Source organism: Globicephala melas, chromosome 9, assembly GCF_963455315.2.
Source record: "Globicephala melas chromosome 9, mGloMel1.2, whole genome shotgun sequence".
NCBI classification, from domain to species: Eukaryota; Metazoa; Chordata; class Mammalia; order Artiodactyla; family Delphinidae; genus Globicephala; species Globicephala melas.
The window spans coordinates 40,349,306-40,365,691 of record NC_083322.1 but is presented as its reverse complement, the minus strand read 5'-3'; the positions used below and the strand labels follow the sequence as shown (position 1 = coordinate 40,365,691).

Here is a 16,386-nt window from a genome sequence, read left to right as displayed (position 1 = left end):
TCCTAGCAGACCTTTGGAATAAAGCGACGAAACCGGGTGCTTGCGGAAGAAAGCTTGCACAAAGCCTTTAGGCTCAGCTTCTTCTCTGTATTAGCACCTCACCAAAGCACCCTGAATGCTGGAGAATCCCCCTGGGGATTTCCTCAGTCCGTTTACATCCCCTCTGACTCCTCCCCTGCTTGCTCCAAATTCTTCTGGTTGCATGACCAGAGTTATGTCACACTTTGGATATGCTGCTACATTTCTCTTTAACAACAGGGGCCGCCACTGAGCAACGAATGGCTGCTTGGCCTGGTCAAACCCAGGATGGGGATCAGATGGTGGTAATCTGCCACGTGGGTCTGTGGGAAGTCCTCAATTCTACAGAAACTGACTGAAAATGGCAAGTGTCAAAGAAGGCTATGATTCTGGCTTAAGTTTGAGAGAAAGGAATTATTCTCTGTCCCATCATAATGAATCTCAAGGAGAACCTTTTCTTTCTTAATGGTCTCTGCAAGTCTGGTGCCCTCAAACTATCAATGACACAGACCAGGGCTTCCCTGGTGGTGCAGCGGTTAAGAATCAGCCTGCCAATGCAGGGGACACGGGTTCGAGCCCTGGTCCGGGGGGATCCCACATGCCGCGGAGCAACTAAACCCGTGTGCCACAACTACTGAGCCTGCACTCTAGAGCCAGTGAGCCACAACTACTGAGCTCGTGTGCCACAACTACTGAAGCCCATGCGCCTAGAGCCCGTGCTCCACAACAAGAGAAGCCACCGCAATGAGAAGCCCACGCACCGCACCGAAAAGTGGCCCCCACTCGCCGCAACCAGAGAAAGCCCGCGTGTAGCAACGAAGACCCAACACAGCCAAAAAAACCCCAAAAAACCAGACACAGACCAGGCTTCCGAGTGAGCTGAGATCAGCTCTTTGCATGTCTCTGGCCCTTGGAGGCAAGGTGAGCTCTTCATTACCACACGCCCAGTGTCTAATAACCCAGTGTCTAATAAGCCCTGGACCTCCTTTATTCCTAACTGACTCTTGCTCCAAACCATGTCTCCAAGCGCTCAGTTCTGGCCCAGTGGTCTTGATGTTGTATTTGCCCTCTCCAAAATCTGAGTCCTAGCTTTCCATTTTGTCTCTTTGTGCCACTGTGAGCTTGGGAAGGAATTCTCACCCCAGCTCTGCCTTCCAGGGACCCAGCAGTCTTTCTCAGCTCTGTCCAGACTACCTCCATGCTCCAGGGGCGTGATCTCAGGTCTCCTCTACCACCTTTCTGGAAACTTTCTAACCTCGCCTGCCTACCTTCCTCTGCCGTGGGGACACCTACCCTTTGCCCTCTCACCCTCCTGAGACTGTCCAAATTGCCACTGCTTTTATGCAGAAACATCATTCCAACCAGGTTTTCCCTGGTTGGAAATTTAATCATTTGTTTAACAAATATTTAGTGAGTGTTTATGTGCCCCAAAAAAAACAAAAATCAAAAACTGTGCTAGTGACAAAACAAACTGGCATGCTTTTTGCCTTACAGCACAATGACCCTAGCAGAGGACACAAAAAGTATTAAAATGTAACTTTCGTATGGGGGATGAAGGAGAGCTATGTGCTATGAGCACAAATAATAAAAGAGACTGAACTTAGTGAGGTAAAGAAGAATATCTTGGAGGAAGTGATATTTGAGCTAAGATCCAAAGAAGAGTAAAAGTTAATGAATTGAAAGTGAGGGGAACAGTGTCTCAGACATAAGGAATAATACACGCAAAGGGCCTGCCTAGACGTGCACTGCCTACAAGGGAGGGTGACATCTTTGAAAACCTGAAAGAAGCCAAGCGTGGCTCATCAGAGTGAGAATGATTCAAAGGATGGTGTGAGATAAGCTTTGACAGCAAGCAGAGGCCAGACCTGCAGGGCCCCAGAAATCATGTTCAGGAGTTTGGTTTTTATCCTGTAAGCAATGACAAGCCACTGAAGTACTTCACTAAATGACTCCCTGCCCTCACGCCCCAAACACACTTACATAACTCAATATATTCCCCAGATACTCTCAGCAACAAGTTAACAGCATATCAACCTGATTAAACGGTCAGTTTCAAGGCACCCATAACATGTTGGACTGATGTAGCTAAACATCTATGAAGCAGTTAATAGTCCAGGTAGCACGTGATCTGGCTTAACCAATTTAAGCCTCACAACAGCCCTATGAGGTATTATTATTATCCCTATAATAACCATGAGGAAGTGGAAGCATAAGGAAGTTAAGTAACTTGACCACGGTCACGAAGATAAAAAGCGGCAGAGCTGGGATGTGAACAAAAAGATTCTAGCTCCAGTTTCTTTAAGTGTGATGTACAGGGACCACCCGGATCAGAATCACTTGGACTTCTCAACAAAATGCAGGTTGCCGGGATCCCATTGCATCCCTCCTAACCCACAATGTCAGGAGTGGAGCTGAGGAACATTTTCCCAAACTCTCCAGGGGATTCTTATATACACCACAGCTTGAGAATCACTGCTAAGACAGGTTTAAATAAAGGAAGAAAAGACTAACCCTAAATTAATTTTTAATGTATAAAATGGAGAAGGGCATTTTTTTTTTTTGAGAATGGGGGCATCTCACTACTCCAGGCCACCCCAAAGGACCCATTTACATCAGAACAAGGTAACGTTCCTTTGACTGACTACCAATTTTAGAGTTGAGGGTGGGTACGGTAGCACAGTTTGGGCTCAGTAGCTATGCTGGTGAGCAGGTATGTGAAGAAAGAACACGTGAGCTCCTGAAGACCAGATTCACCAGGTAGTGAGAGATGCTATCAGACCTGCCAGCAAGAAGACAGGTAGATCACATATTAGCGTGAACAATCACATATTATCTTTGGGTAATTTTTTTCTAGAAAGTTCATTTTTAAGACAAAATTGCAAGGAAGACAGAGAATACTTTTTGGCCTTCAGTCTGATCCACTCCCCTCCTCTATTCAAAAGCTAGCTAGCAGGAACTTTGGTTCACCTAGCTAGTCATGGTTTTAGTTCTGGAAAATAAGCAGCTGCATCCACATTTCCAAAGGAGTCACTTTATTACAGAATAGCTACAGAGTCTTTGGAAAATCTTCCCAAAATTTTTCCTGTGGAAACTTGTCTCGTAGTTTTGTTACTGAGATCACAGACTGAGTGAGTTAACTTGGCCATTATTGGGTATTCTTCCCTTTCTAGGCTATGTAATGAAATGAGCATATACAAGCTTAGAGAGCTGTTGATGGATGCAAACTGTTATATAGAGAACGGATAAACAACAAGGTCCTACTGTATAGCACGGGGAACTATATTCAATATCCTGTTCTAAACCATAATGGAAAAGAATATGAAGAAGAATACATATGTATAACTGAATCACTTTGCTGCACAGCAGAAGTTAACACAACATTGTAAATCAACTCTACTTCAATTAAAAAAAAGAGAGCTGCTGCTGGACCTCAAAAAACAGGGAAACCTGGATTTTATTAGCTTGATATTTGAATTTCTGCTTGTCAAGTCCTCAAGAACTGGTATGAAGCATACATTTAATGGACTTGCACACTGGAGGCTCAAAATGCATTGTTGGTAGTGTGTCATCAAGCTTCCGAACACATTCAGATTTATTACATGGTGTCTACAGACAGGAGAAGGGAATCACAGCATCAAATACCTGGAAAGTTCAGGGAGAAGTAATCATGCTGGGGCATCTGAAAAAAATCAGAAGAAATCTCTTTCCATTTCACCTACACATTACAGCCTGTACTCTCTGCTCCGTTCCAGGTAGGCACTGCCGGTACCATTTATCCAGGCTTTTCTTAGGGAAAGATTCAAGCTAATTAAATTCTATTCTTTTCCATAAACGTGGTTTATTAAATGTAATTATTACCAAATTTGATGTAAGTCAGATAACTTTGTAATGCTTTAAAAATAAATATACAACTCAAGAAAGAATTACATTAGGGGACAATACATTTTGGGATCAGAAAATAGTGACTATTGTGGGGTGATTTCTGCATTTTCCTTAGTCTACCTACAGGTTTTAACTAAAATGAGCACCATTTATATTGGGCATTTGAAAGAGAGCTGAAGAAGATTCTACTCACTGAGTTATAAAGAGGTGGCACCAATAGCCAGTCCTCCTATTTGCCAACTCTTGGTCCCAAAGAGATCACTTCCACAAGCTGGGCATCCGTTTCATCAGGATTCGTGTTCATTGCTGGCAATGAATGTGATGGTAATGACCTCCTTAATTCATGACATGGCCACACTGAGTCCCATTTTTGCTTGGTTGATTCATTCTTAGGAGGGAGGGAGGTCATTAGGGTCAAACTGAGCTACAAGTAAACTTCGAACAAGTAGGGTGCCTAATGCACAAGGCTCACCTCCAACGACATCTTAGCCTTCTTCAGGCACCCCCTCTCCCTACTGTGAGAACACCCACACGCTGACTTCAATTCTACCCTGTCTAACAGAAACAGTCCCAGGACAGACTGGACCAGACCATATTCCCCAAGCGTGTGAGGTCAGAAGTAAGGACTCTGTCCTAATAGGTCAGAAGTGTAATTACTGTTGGTCCATTCTGTAGCTTTATTTCATTCAAGAGATATCGAGAGATGTTTCTCTAGTTGGTTGGGCTGGCCAGTATATAGTTAGCTCTGATTTTTTTACAGGGTGTATTTTAAAATGAAAACATATGTAAAACCTCAACTAAACATGGTCTGGATAACTTTTACATATCTTTTTATCCCCAAGGGGAGAGAATCACGACAACATCCCATAGACAAATCCCCACACACAGACAGCCGCTTCTCTTTTCCTCATCTTCATGATGAGGTGATCATAAGCAGAACTGACAAAGTCTGTTATAATGTCTGTATCTTTAGGTCCCAGGACGCTAAGCTCTATGTGACGTAGCCTCAACATCCATGGAAAGATGAGAGAAATAATAGCAAATGCATATGCAGAACCTACAATTGGCCAATATCATAATAATGCCTGTTTTCCAAAAAGGGTATTAAGATCCGTGATATTTAAGTAGAATGTCTACAGTCGCCATCCAGTAAATGGTAGACTCAGGATTCAAAGTCAGGTGTCTGTCTGTGAAGCACCATTAGCAGTATACTGCACCATGCCTCAGGACTCCCATAAGTAAGGAGTCTAGAGCAGGCGAGATAGTCGCACTAGCATCCTAAGACTGCGTTATATTTTGTAACTCACATTATGAGACGTTAGTGTGAAGAAGTTTATGTCCCTGAACTTTGCTATTTTTGTATTTCCCTTAAAAATGCCTAAAATATCAGCAAAACCTACAAACACTGAAATAAAACCAGATCCACGAAGTGCAAACCCATCTATAAACAAGCCTCCAACCCATGCATTTCTTCTTTCCTCTTCCAGAGTACAGACCTCTGATAGGTGGTGGCCATGATTTGCACTCATAAGGTTGGAGAGTCAAGGTCTAGAAGTCCTTGGGGTGTGAAGGACTTGACCAAATGGAATGAGCTGACCTGAGAAGACCGTGGGGGCCAGAAGTGCTAGCAAGGCCTAATATGATGCATCTCTTATAATTCTGGCTGCCTTTAAAGGAATAGTTGGTGAATTCTGAAAGCTTATGGTCTTGCCAGCTCAAATTTTTCAAGTACACTATGGAAGCGCATTCCAGAACTGCAGGGTGATGAAAACTCATGCCAAAAGGAAAAATGAAAATGCCAAAATCCTCAGCTCAGCCTTGCCAAACATGTCCACTGGCAATATGGTGGCAAAAAGCTACTGGGCCAATGGTAGATTATTCTTTAGACGATGCAAAATGGGAAACAGCGTCTTCACCACTAGGAAAAGGGATGATTCTGGGCTGTCATCACATTCTTGATTTTCAGATCTAATGCATAAGTAAACCTTTCTCAATTCTGAAAAACACAGAATTTCACATGCAAATAATTCTACCTTTTGAGAAAAAATTTAGTTTCTGATATTCTCAATAAAAGGACCAATTGCATTGCAGTTGGTAGAGATTAAATCTATTGTTTCATCAAATGGTTGACATTTGATGCCCTCACTTTCTCTGCTCTTTCTGCTTACAGATTCACAGACAAACTATGTGTCCTGGTCTCCTGTTATAACAGGGGTTACACTGCAACGGAACAGGGTAAGCCAGGGATGAAGGGGAAGGACAGAGGGTTTGCTGGGCAAGAGGGAAGCCAAGAAGATCAAGAAGATAAATAGATGTGGTTTATTCAGGCAAGGAGGGAGGAAGAGGAAGGCACTAGAGATTTAGTCTGTCAGATTTCAGGAGGTCATGATCTGATGTGGAAGGGGATGGGCAAAGCAAAAGAGTCTGAGGGCTTGGAATAAGGTCCAAGAGGTCTGTACAGAGCCAGGTATGAAACCACAAGGTGAGGACACCCACAGGACCAAGGGGGTCACCGTATGAAATTCTAGGCTGAGTTCTGTTTGAACTCAGTTATTTTACTTTGTCCCTTGATAAAGGAGCTGGCTTTGTCAGAAGCCAGTCACGTTACAACCATGTGTCCAGTGCTTCAATATCAGCAATAACCCAGCGCTTCTCTAGAAAAACCAACTCAGAGTGTGAACACTCATGGCAAACCGGCATTGCCACCACAAGGACAGGCTTATTTTTAATCTCAGTCCTTCAATATCATCAGCTTGTCAGAGCCAGATTGCTTGCAAACTGTTCTCTATCCTACTTCCAATTAAAGAAAGCTTTTTAATGTGAACCATGACCCCTAGGCAAATGATATTAACAGGTTATTCCCAACTCTCACAAAGAATGAGCTCTGCAACCTCATTTGTGCAGTAATTAAATTCAGACCAAAGTATAATTTTATTTTATTGATCAGTACTGGCCTGCATTTTTAAAGCCAGTAATTGCAGGAAAGAGTTAATTTGATAATATAAATAAAAATTGGACCCAGAGGGCAATAATCAATCCATTTTAAATGCAAAAATGCTCTCCCTCCAAGTCATCCCACAGCAAATATGAAACATGATTTCCAAGATGCATTGCCCATAATTCTCTTAATGCAGTGACAAGCATGAGAATTGTGAAGCAAATATTTCAAAAAATGACATATGTTCAACCATGAATAAGTGCTCTTGTTTATATTTGGGGGCAATCTATTGTGTGTCAGACATCTCAGTTGTTCTGTACATACACTGAAAAAATATCTTTCACCAAAAAAGTCCAGTTTTTAAGTAAGGAATTTGGGCCTCCAACTCATTCAACTAATGTTTAGGAAGTACTGACAATATGCTTTCACATGTTTCTTCATGTTTTTTCTTTCAAGTCTTGGGAACCCAAGAATACAACCTTAAAATCTTGAAAGCAAGAGAGCTCCATTTATTAAGTTTTCTCTTGATGTATTCATTCTATTTCATGTCTTTTCCCAGTCAGTTCTCTTCTGCTCACCTGGTAAGCTTCTATTCATACATTAAAACCCTCCTAAGTAGAGTCCTTCTCCTATATAATCCCTCCTTTGAATTACTTTCATACAACGTATGGGCTTTTGCTGTTGCACGCCACATTCTTTTGTAATTATCTCTTTCCAGGGCTATGCCCAATGCTGTGAACTCCTTAGAGTCAGATTTATTCACACAACACTAGGAACACCATCTCTACATGTCTCTGATACCTTAGCCAAAAATACAGAATCTTTTTGCAAACCTTTACACTTAGGGAAGTGATAAAATCCTTCTGAGTACTTCTCTGTCACTCTACCCAACATCATGGATAAAGTTATGAGATGAGTATATCTTTGAAGACATCTCCGTGACTCATCTCATGTTTTCTCCCATTCCTCCCTCCTCCCACTTCTGCATCCCCAACGTCAGAAGGAAGAGGGTGCACTGGAAAGCAGCTGGAAACCTCCCTTTCGCAAACCCATTTTATAAGCAGCCCAGGTGCTGGGACCCGCTCTGTCTGTGATCTGGCTCACTTTTTCAAGGATGTAACATCTGCTCAGCACTTTTTTCCAGTTAATGAGTCTTCCTCAAATGGAGCCTCAGAGGGTTTTGATCTTAGTACCAATCAACTTCAGGTTGAAGATGCAGGGCACTGGCTCAGCTGGCACAGCTGGCTCAACCCCATGCTTTATTTTAAGGAAGACTAAACAAACTTAGCCTGAGTGTATAATGTGGGGTGTAGAGGTCAAAGAATTCCCTCTAGACCTGTACCACTTAACAGACTACAACTGGAGCTTAGTGACAGTTCTGTACTCCCATACCTTAAACTTGTCTTTTAAAATATGACTGTAAGAACATACATGCTCAGTAGAGAACATGCTTAACATTAAAACTTAATAAAAGAGAAAAAAATTACAATTAATCACACCGTGAAGAAGAAACCATTGTTAAAATCATTCAAATTTAATGTTAAGAGCTTTTTTGTTCATAGTTTTACTTGGTTGAGATATAATGTTGCATCCTGCTCCCTCACTACATTTGATATAATATTAAAAAATGTTTTCTTACATTTAAATACTACTCACAAATATCATTTTAAATGACTGAAAAATCTGACATATAAATAAATGTGGCCATAAATTAATTTATCATCTTCTCATTGTTAAATTGTTGGTTTAATTTTCATTTTCTTCCTTCTGTAAATAACAATGACATGAACATCTATACACAGACCTTTCGTTTTCTCACTGGAATGTCGATGATTCTAAATAGCTGGATTGTATTGCATGGCTTTATAAGTGAGGGTCATCAATTGTTGGTGAATTTCCCAACAGGAAATTTGTCCCAATTTGTTTCTTAAAATTCTCTGAAATGTCAAGGTTTCTGCCAACAAAATGGTAGCAAGGGACCCTTTAATGTCACTGGGGATGCCAATTCCTCCTTTCTTTTTTGCAGAGGGAGCTCCAGGTCTTCCACCCGATATAAAAAAGCGAGGGAAGGATGGGAGGTAATCAACCTCACAAACAACTGGAGGCTAGGTCTCCCAGGCTCAGCCACAGCCTGGTTTGGGTTGTGAATGTGTTTGTAGCATCTCAGGCCCTGGTCTCTGTGCAGGAGTGCACGCCAGCACAAAAAATCAATTGGCTTTTGTCAGGCACTAAATACCACCAAAACAAAATCTAAAGGTGTTTTTAAGGCACACACACACAGTATTTCTTTTCTTTCTCTCCTGGAAGTGCCTTAATTTTTTTCCCGGTCCAGAAAGAAATTGTCACTCTGAAGCATCTATCACTCCTTCTCCTGTCTCATTGTAGCCACACAATAATGCTTTTCACTTAAGAATGAATTTGTTCTACAGTTTGCAAAGTCTGTTCTGGGATGTGCTTTTTTTCATTTTAAAACATGATTATCTCATTAAAAAAATAAACATGATCAGCTTTTTTCCTTTTTTCCATTAGTGGAAGGATAAAGATTCAATCCATGGAATGTCTGTTGAGCAACTATATAATTTTTGGTAGGCACCTTGGGATAGAACGACGAGGCAGAATCTGTCCTTATTCTCAGGAGTAGAGCCAAGAAGGAGAGAGTGCAGGTAACTAACTATAATCCAAGACCATGGTTTTCAATGGGTCCTTCCAGGATTCCACAGTGTTGCCTCAAAGTAGCCATGAGGTGGGATAAGGGGTGGTAAGGGACCTGTTTGAAGCAAGCTAACTGGCTAAAAGAAGTTCTCAAACTCAAGGTATGGCCAAGCATGTTAAGTGATACAAGAAAGGGAAAAAGAAAGTGCATCTAAAAGAAGAAAATTAATCATGTCTCCTTGGAAGGGCTCTGCAGAACCCATGGGCTGGGCCTTGAAAGGATGGGCAGAATTTCAACAGAAAAAGTGAAGGGTCTTCCTTGTTGAGGGAACATTGGTAAAGATAGAGACTTGGATGTGCAAGGCATGCTTGGGGAGCCATCAATATGATTAATTACAGGTTAGTAGGGGGTGTTTTGCAGGGTGCAATCAGCATTTCATTTAGAAAAGTGGTTCACAACAGAATAGTGGAGCTTTTGCTATCATGCTGTAAGAAGGAGAAGCCGAAGGTTTTTGAGTATGGATGTGTTGTTAGAAGACTTGTGTTCTAGAAAGGTGTTTCTGGCAGCTAGGGGAAAGAGAACTTATAGGTGGGCTGAGTCCAGATTCAGGGAGAACATTAAAAGACAAACACAGTCTCCACCAGAGGTAATGGTGGCAGGAGGCAGGGTAAGAGCAGTTAAAGCCAGATGACCCTTTATCATATGCTGCTGGACCCACAGGATCAGGGGACCCGTTGGGAGAAGAGGTGAGGAGAGCCAGGGATCATTCCAAGGTTCCAAGTCTAAGAGACAAGGTGCCACTCGTGGAGTCGATGGATGACTGAAGATGAGAGGCTGTGGGTAGGGAGGAGGAAGCGATAGGAGAGAAACCAGAAGAAGGCCTGGGGGAATGCCTATGCTTATGGGGTCACTGAGAGGTGGTCTCAGTGTTTTGGGAGTCAAGGAATGGAGAGGATCCCAGGAAGCACAGGTGGGGACACGAGCCAGGGCTTTAGGGCCATGGAACAGGATGAACATAGGGAACAGGCTGTCAGATTGAAACTCAGGCGGTGACTGCTGACCTAGATGCAGCAGTCTCAGTAGGTGGACTTGGGTGAATGTCAGACCACAGCGAGTGGAGGAGGTGCGCAAGGAGATTGCAATCTCTCTTGGAAAATTTGGCCGTGCAGGAAACAAAAGAGAGTGTAAAGAACTTGAAAGAGGAACAGGGGTGAAAAAAACAGGACCGGAGAGATTATTAGGTGAAGAGAAGAAAATGAAGAGGGAGGAGGGAGGGTGCCAATAAGTATAAAGGAGTAATGGATAAAAGATTTATTTTTATAAATTTTTTGATGTCTTTTTCATCAGAACACAGATTCGTAACAATGTAACTTCTTTCCAGTCTTAAATTAGAACAACTCAATGATTCCTCTCAATCTCCACTTGCCTCTTAGAAATTATGCCTTTAAAGTGGTTTTCGAGTATTCAAAATGTGGATTAGTGCATTTTAGAGTCGTATTTCTCTTCTTGAGCTGTTATATTTTTAGTTATCTTTAAAAATTTTTTGTCTAAAAATATCTCTAGTAACTGGAACAACGATAATTATTTTATTTCTTCCTTTAATATGTATAGCGTATCATGTATGTATCTTGTGTATGTGTTCATTTCCAAAGCCACAGTAAGATAGTTTTTAAGAAGAGAGTGGCTAACAGGGTAAAGTGCTCCAAAGAAGGCAAATAAGACAGAGATTTTAAAATGTCCATCAGAGGTCATTCTTGACTTTGTCACAACTGGTGGCTTTTGTGGCTAAAGAGGTCTTCAAGTATTGACAGTATAATTTAGCGCTTTTTAGAGTCCTATTTCTCTCCTTCTACTGAGTTATATTTTTAGTGAGGGCAGAAGACAGGTTGCAGTGGATTAATAAGTTAATGGCAAGGGAAAAAAAGACATGGTACATAGAGGCAACTATTTGAGGAAACCTGGCTTGAGGTGGAGAGAGGATTGAGAAGGAGTTATTTATTTGTTTTTTTAAAATGCAAGAGATTTGAGTACACTTTTATGCTGGTGAGAAGACAGCACCCAAGAGGACGAGATTGATGATGTGAGGATTAGAAAGGAGACTAGTGCGTAGAGTCCTGGAGCAGATATGACAAGCGAGAGAATTCAAAGCACAGAGGGAGGAATCATCTCAGGTGCCACCTCTGTCTACAAAGGAGAGAGGTGTTGAGTGCAGGTGTAGGAGAACCGCCCAGGGTCATGTACTAAACTAAAGCCAGAACTAACTAAAGCCAGAACTAACTAACTAAACTAAAGCCAGACCTAACGCCTCCTATGCCTCATCTGGAGCACTGTGTAATCCTCATGGGAATGGCCCAAGTGCTTTATTAGGATAAACCATAAAGAATTTCCAATTTTGCAATTCAGAAATGGTCAAATATTGCCCATTTCATATGATCAGGTTCCTAGTGGCTCAGTTAATCCTTAAGGACAACTATATTAAGTTCCAACTATATTATTTCACAGATGAAGAGACTGAGAAACAGAGCAAGGTAATTAATCTGCCAAAGATCACTCAGCACGAGGGTTTGAATCCCACTCTGGGTTCAGGATCAATGCTCTTGACTTATTGAACTTATTGACGGAACTTCTTGCTTCTTTGTGAATTTCCAACCCCTCCTCTTGATTCCTCGGCCATGGGAGGGGATTGGGAGTGAGGTGGTGAGGGCAGTGAGGAGGGTGAAGTGGGAAGCCAAGGCCGAGGCTAGGCCTGTGGCAGCTTCTGGGCTCTTTCCTCAGCCAAGTCTGTCCTAAAGAGCTCTATAACTTGAAAGTGTAATGAATACAAAATTTTGGTAAACTGCATCAAAAAACCATTAATATCTTTTATTCACAGTCGTATGTTTTCTGGTACATGCACCACTGAATTTTCTCGGTCTGAAAAAATTCATAACCAACTCTACAGTCCTGACTGATATCTGCCTAGTTGAGGCTTGGAACAGATATCCAGGGTTGCCCAGTGCCCAATAAAACAAGCCAAGCAGCTTTTTCTAACACACTTGAGGGCAACAGCATCTCCATTTTACATGTACTTCTTATTGCAATAGACACATTTTAATAGGAAGAGCATCTCTGAGATGTGGTTCTTATCCTTTTCTGCTTCTGCTTTAAGAACACACAGCGGCCTGGGAGCTTTCAGACAGAATCCCATGCTCTGTGATTCAAAAAATGGAAATCTGGCATTATATGCCAGTGACATTTACTTCTGTGGCAGCTCAAGCGGCAAAAAGCCATATGCCATACACCTCGAATCAAGCCAAGCCACGCAAACGGATATGTGAAAGAGAAATAAGGAAATCGGGACCAGAAGAGTTCCAGGCACTTGACTTCCTCCAGCACTTAAAACACACAATCACTGCGGCACGAATCAAATCTTCCTGCTCTTAAGAGACTCTTGAGGAATGCAACTTTGTTTTTTCTAATTTAAGAGAAATTTGGGAGGTAAAGGTAAAATACAAAAGATAATTTTTGTGAACTGCATGGTGCGCTCACGTTTACTATCTGACATGCTATACAGGCACAAGTTTCTTGGGTGTGCTCAGGGAGAGAGGAGTCACCTAAATGGGATGGACTGCTGGCAGGCACGTCTGTCCTCTGCACTGGAAAGTCTCTCGGTGGCCATCTTGTGAAAGGATACATGCCATTATCGGCACTATTTTCCCCAGTGGCCCGGAAACAGGACTAGGGAGAAACAGAGTACTCCCCAAATGGCCAGGGCATGTGAATTAAGCAGATCTAAGAGGGATATAAGAAATGAGTGAAGGTGAAAAAATAAAACAGAGGGATTTCTTTTTAACTAGGGGGTCCAACCACTCTCCTTGGAAAAAAGAAGTTCAGTTTATTTTGCAACTGTTCAATGTGTTTGAGGCTTTCCATCCATCTTATATAAAGCTACAGATGTGGGAAAATAATTTTCATTTTTCTTAAGAAATGAATGGCCAAATCCATTTGTAACTCCCTCAAAGTTTTGACATCTGAAGAAGAGATTCAGAAAAAACGGTCTAGAAGTGTTTCTCAATAAGGTCTGTTGGAATTTGGGGCAAGAAAATCCTTTATTCCGCAGAACTGCAGAATACTTAGTACCTATAGTCTCTAGGAATAGAACAACAGTGACCATATTAAGATTTAAAGCTATAGTTCTTGCTTCCGACGACATGTTTACTTAATTTAGAAAGATAGCTTTGTAAATAAACTACTAGTCTATAGTTCAAAGATATTTTCCAAAAGAAATTTTGAATTCCATGCTGTGAAGGCAGAGGGGCAGAATTTCATTCTGAATGAAAGGGAGATGGTAACCATCTTACTGGGGTGGCACTTGTGCAAAATCCTAAAGTAGAATTTCAACAGGCAGATGGAGGAAGACATTTCTGGCAGAGGGAAGGAGGATGAGCAAACACCTCAGCTAGGAAAGCATGATGGCATATGCAAGGAATGATGGGAAGTTCAGCATATGCAGAGCTTAGGACAGGTGCAGGGTGAAGATATGGGGATGAAGCAGGAAAAGTATGTTAGGCCAATTGAAGAGAAATCTGAACATCTTGCTACGGTTATGAAACTTTATAAGGCAGGCAATGGACAGCCACCGATGTGGATTAAATCAAGTATGATATGGTCAGATCTGTGTTGAGGACATTTAGAAAGTGGGAAGGTTTTGAAGCTGGGAGATAAGTTACTGCAATAGTTGGTTTCTTAGTCAGCTATTACCAGTGCTGTGTAACAAATAATCCCAACAGCTAAGAAGCTCTTCTTACACTCACAGGTCTATAGGTCAGCTAAGGTAGCTGTTTTAAGCTGTAATTCTATGGGCTAGGTAAGGAAACTATAATCCATATGCCTCATTCTGGGACCTACAATGAAGGGGTAGTGGCTGCTCAGGTTATATACTTCATCTCATGATGAAGGTAGAATGCAAGAACCCAACCCAACCACACGGGCCATAGTCAGGCCTCTGCTCACTTCACATCCATGAATATCTCACTGGCCCAAACAAATCACTTGACCAAGTCAAAAGTTGAAGGGCAGGAGAAATACACTTCACTCACCATGATGTCATGGCAAGGATGTGGAGATATACCACTCCCATGGAGCAGTGAAGAACTGCAACCAGCCATCCAGTCTACCAGATTTGGAGAGAAGAGGAATATCTGAATCAAGGCAATGATGAGAAGGCAGAGGACCTAACAGTGATTGTAGTGACTTTGGTCACTGACTAGTTTCACAAAGAGGGTCTAGTCCATAAACTTCCAAATAGAAACTCACCAGACTGCCAGCCCCATAAGTGCAGGAACCATCTGTCTAGTTTACCTCTGTATTCCTGGTGCTTGGGGCAGTGCCCACTGTGTTGTGAAAACACAATAATGTTTGTTGAAAGGATGGACGGCATTTAAAGTTTAGGTTGGATAGTAACACTATTAACCAAAAGTGGACCACTGATGTGGCCATGCTGTGTATATGATGGCTGTGGGACAGTAACACTGAATACCTTCTATATCCCAGATACTAAGTAGATTCCGAGAATACAGAAAAAGCAAGGCTCTGCTCACTAGAAACCTGACAGACAATTGAAGTTCACTGTGGTAAATTCTAGGTACGGGTATTCACAAGGACAGAGCAAAGGGAGCACCTGAAGGGGATCTGAATGAGTTGTCGCCAAAAGAGATAGCTGTGGGCTTCAGAACTTTCCTAGGGAAGGTGTTGGTCAGGTGTGGGAATAATATCTGAACTGACTACCTGCCTAAATGACTTCCTCCCACATAGCTACACTGAGCACTCACTATTTTTTTTTTTTTGTGGTACGGGGGCCTCTCACTGTTGTGGTCTCTCCCGTTGCGGAGCACAGGCTCCGGACACGCAGGCTCGGCGGCCATGGCTCATGGGCCCAGCCGCTCCGTGGCATGTGGGATCCTCCCGGACCCTCCCGGACCGGGGCATGAACCCGTGTCCCCTGCATTGGCAGGCGGACTCTCAACCACTGCGCCACCAGGGAAGCCCCTCACTATTATTTTTAATTTTATAGAACTGCATGGAAAATACACAGCAACAATGCAAGAATGGAGAGAGGAAGGACAGGAAAAGAAGAAACTAGCAGTTTGGCATTCTCATCTCTCAAATTCAAGTTTCCATGTTGATTTTTCTCTCTATAACAATCAGCTGTGGAAACTGCTGTAAAATCGAGTGTTACTTTGGTACCCTCTTTTTGTCTCTCAACCTTCGCTCCTGCTTTTGACCTGTTAGACTCAGTGGCTTATATCTACGCCTGGAGATGGCGTGGGCAGACCAGCATCTGGTGTTGAACCATGCAGGTGAGTGCTTTAGCTCCTGTTTGGGAAAATGAAGGTGGATACTCTTGACCCATCATTTACCACTGTTCAGATTAAAAGCATGATTTTGAAAAACCTGCACAGGCATACAATTAGTGTAAATGAGAAGTTTAATTTCTACGTTTAAATAATTAAGTATATATTTTAACTCCCGACCCCCAAGATCTGGTATTTTTGCAAGGGATATTTGGAAATTTCACTTGGGATCCTCTTACTTATCCCACCTCTTCTATTGGAGTCCTAGCAAATGGCTTCTGACGCTACCATCTCATTCTGAGTCCTCAGTTTATCTAGGGCCCCTCTTTGCCCTCCATCCCCCACCTCACCTCAACATTTGGTACCCTCAGTTGGCAAGAGGGGGACCTGAAAATTTGGAGGAGTTGAGCTGGGTCTTACACTACCTTATGTACTTCTTTTCTACCTTTGGAAACACATCCCTCTGTAGGAGTGTGTTCTCGACTCCCTTTTAACATAATTTACACTTTGCAATTACAAGATAAATATTTTCTTTTAAATCAAAAAGGACTTGGAAGTTTTTG

At 42.2% G+C, this 16,386-nt stretch overlaps 1 protein-coding gene across 4 annotated transcripts in view; it reads right to left on the bottom strand.

Annotated features, from left to right (window-relative positions):
• The window catches only part of ELMO1 (engulfment and cell motility 1), a 550,105-nt gene that overhangs the window by 143,102 nt on the left and 390,617 nt on the right, over positions 1–16,386 (bottom strand). The window lies entirely within an intron of this gene.